The 3,836-nt window shown below is 38.7% G+C and overlaps 1 protein-coding gene across 2 annotated transcripts in view; it reads right to left on the bottom strand.

The window, feature by feature from the left end:
* The window catches only part of SLC39A10 (solute carrier family 39 member 10), a 165,641-nt gene that overhangs the window by 155,229 nt on the left and 6,576 nt on the right, over positions 1-3,836 (bottom strand). The window lies entirely within an intron of this gene.

Raw genomic sequence — 3,836 nt, 5'->3', positions numbered from 1 at the left:
CCAGGGGGTATGGCCATGCCACAATCCCTTCTCCTCCATTCTCCTCTCGGGATCTTGGACACGCACACACATGCGCCTGATGTGAGTTTAGGCTACAAGGTCCAGGACTTGAACTGTGTTCAGCTACATGGGAATCCAGCGACATAGCCATTACGCCAACTGCTGGTCTCTGTATTTCTTTTTCTTTTTCTTTCTTTCTCTTTCTTTCTTTTGGAGAGGTTTTTGCTATAGGGCATGTGTGCTCGCCAGAAAGACAGAGAGAAGCAGAGAGACAGAAAGTGAGAAATCACACACACACACACACACACACACACACACACACACCCCGGGTGGATGGCCATGCTGTAATCCCTTCTCCATTCTCCTCTGGGGATCTTGGGCACGCACGCACAGGCGCCTGATTCCCTTTATTTCTTTTAAAAGGGTTTTAAAAAATTATTTATTGGGACCAGCAGGTGACGTAGTGGACTTCCACATGGCCGACCACAGTTTGAGTCCCAGACCCAGCAGCTTGAATTTCACGCCAGGCCCAAAATCCTGCAAGGAGAAATGGAGAAGAGATTGTGGCATGGGCACCATCCTAGGGGGTAATTTCTCACTTGCCCTCTCACTGTCTTTATCTCTCTCCAGTGAGCATGCACATTCTAAGGCAAAAATCTCAAAAAAAAAAAAAAAAAAGAAAAAGAAAAAAGAACTAGGGGCTCACAGGTGGCATAGTAGCTAAGGTGCTGACTCCCACATGGTCAGCCGTGGTTTGAGTCCCAGACCCAATGGCTTGCTTTCTCACTCCCCTCCCCCATAACTATAGTAAGTTTAAAAATAAATGAATAAAAGAAATAATTCTTTAAAAATATATGATCTTTCTCCAATTCCTTAATCTAATTGTTATTGATAATGAATCAGGAGTATCAATTTATCAATCGTTTACTTGTGAGAAATAACCAAAAGGATTATATCAATGTACATATGCTAAGGGAAGCTGGCAGGTGGCATGGTGATTAAGAAGCTGTACTCCCACATGGCTGACTGTGGTTTGCTTTCTTAGACATCCTCTCTCTCTCTCTCTCTCTCTCTCTCTTCTTTAGTATTTCAACAGACATTCTTCTTCTTCTTCTTTTTTTTTAAAAGAGAGACTTCCTGCTATAGGGTGCATGTGCTCACCAGACAGACAGAAAGCGAGAAGTCACTCCTCAGGGGTGATGGCTATGGAACAATCCCATCTCCTCTATTCTCTTGGGATTTGGGGCCCATACACACACACATATGCCAGGTGTGAGTTTTAAGCTTCTGGATTCAGGACTTGAACTACAGTCAACTATGTTGGAGTCCAGCAATGTAACCATTACACCATCTGCTGATCCCAATAATTCCTTTTTAAAGAATTTTAAGAACTCAATTTAATGTATTACTGTTATTTTTTAATTTGACCAGAGAGAGACAAGGGGAAAGTGAGAAAGCAAGCCACCAGGACTCAAACCATAGTTCATCATGCGGGAGTTCAGCACTTTAACCACCATGCCACCCGCTGGCGCCAATAAATAATTATAAAAAAAAAAAAAGAATTAAGGAAAGCATAATGTTTAGAGCAAAATTATTTTATGAAGTGTTATTGTTTATGGAAAAAGAAAATGTTGATTTTTGACAGTTACCCATCATTGGCTCAGTTTTATAAATTTATAGAAAGTCAGTCAAGAAAGCCTAATCACTTCAGTTATGTCAGAAAATCTTCTGCATCTAAAGCTTATTTCTGCCTCAGAATACATTCTGCTAAAAATGGACTTTTCTAATTATCTCTGGTTATCTCAGACCTCCCACTAATATCTTCCGTGCATCTGCTCATCACGCTGCACAGATTTTCACATCCGTGCTTTGAGTCCCAGACCCAATGGCTTGCTTTCTCACTCCCCTCCCCCATAACTATAGTAAGTTTAAAAATAAATGAATAAAAGAAATAATTCTTTAAAAATATATGATCTTTCTCCAATTCCTTAATCTAATTGTTATTGATAATGAATCAGGAGTATCAATTTATCAATCGTTTACTTGTGAGAAATAACCAAAAGGATTATATCAATGTACATATGCTAAGGGAAGCTGGCAGGTGGCATGGTGATTAAGAAGCTGTACTCCCACATGGCTGACTGTGGTTTGCTTTCTTAGACATCCTCTCTCTCTCTCTCTCTCTCTCTCTCTAGTCAAGTTGAAGAATAATAATAAATAGAATTAAATAAATTTTTTTTAAAAGAGAGACTTCCTGCTATAGGGTGCATGTGCTCACCAGACAGACAGAAAGCGAGAAGTCACTCCTCAGGGGTGATGGCTATGGAACAATCCCATCTCCTCTATTCTCTTGGGATTTGGGGCCCATACACACACACATATGCCAGGTGTGAGTTTTAAGCTTCTGGATTCAGGACTTGAACTACAGTCAACTATGTTGGAGTCCAGCAATGTAACCATTACACCATCTGCTGATCCCAATAATTCCTTTTTAAAGAATTTTAAGAACTCAATTTAATGTATTACTGTTATTTTTTAATTTGACCAGAGAGAGACAAGGGGAAAGTGAGAAAGCAAGCCACCAGGACTCAAACCATAGTTCATCATGCGGGAGTTCAGCACTTTAACCACCATGCCACCCGCTGGCGCCAATAAATAATTATAAAAAAAAAAAAAGAATTAAGGAAAGCATAATGTTTAGAGCAAAATTATTTTATGAAGTGTTATTGTTTATGGAAAAAGAAAATGTTGATTTTTGACAGTTACCCATCATTGGCTCAGTTTTATAAATTTATAGAAAGTCAGTCAAGAAAGCCTAATCACTTCAGTTATGTCAGAAAATCTTCTGCATCTAAAGCTTATTTCTGCCTCAGAATACATTCTGCTAAAAATGGACTTTTCTAATTATCTCTGGTTATCTCAGACCTCCCACTAATATCTTCCGTGCATCTGCTCATCACGCTGCACAGATTTTCACATGGGATTAGCAGTCTAAACAACTTCGCTATTAACTACACCAGCGGTGTTCATTGTGGTTGCTTCTTTATTTTTGGCTTAGTAAATGTTTTATTGTTTTATATCATTTGGTATCAGTAACAATCTGGAATCTGCATCTCAAGCACATAATTTTTTTTTTTATTTTTAAGAAGAGCCATACATAAACCATTAATCATAATAAATACCCAAAGAAACTTATTTGTACTGTACTTATCCCAATTACTGGAATATGTTAAAGAAGCCATTTAAGTCCTCATAAAACATTTATATCTATGCATATATAATTTAAAATATATACATACTTATTTAATAATATAGATAGGCATTTATATTTAGAGAACGTTTTATAGAATTTGGAAAAGAAAGCCAACAAACTGTTTTTCTATAGCATAAGAATACATAACTTCCGGGGCTGGCAGTTGGCATGGTGGTTAAGGGCTCTGGACTCCCATGTAGGCAACCGTGGTTCAAGTCCCAGACCTGGCGTCCTGTCTTTTCATTTTCTCCCTCTCTCTCTCTCTCACTCACTCTGTCCCTCTCTGGTCAAATTTTAAAATAAATAAATAAATAAAGTTAAATAAGATAATAATTAAAGAAATACATAATTTCCCTCAAGAATTGAAAGATAGGGTTGGCCCCATTGCTCACAGTTACGGGAGCCAGATCCCACACAGCCTCCCATGATTTGAATATTGGCCCTGGCAGTGCTGGACACATGTCCCTCTGTCCCTAAAATTCTGATGGGATGGAAAAATGGAAGAAAAAGGATTGTGGTATGACCATATCCCATTGGGAGGTGATACTTCAATTTCTCTCTCTCTCTCTCTCTCTCTCTCTCT

Source organism: Tupaia chinensis, unplaced genomic scaffold (genome assembly GCF_000334495.1).
Source record: "Tupaia chinensis unplaced genomic scaffold, TupChi_1.0 Scaffold145082_1, whole genome shotgun sequence".
NCBI lineage: Eukaryota > Metazoa > Chordata > Mammalia > Scandentia > Tupaiidae > Tupaia > Tupaia belangeri.
Note: the sequence above shows the minus strand (reverse complement) of the source record. Positions and strands in the feature narration are given on the sequence as shown.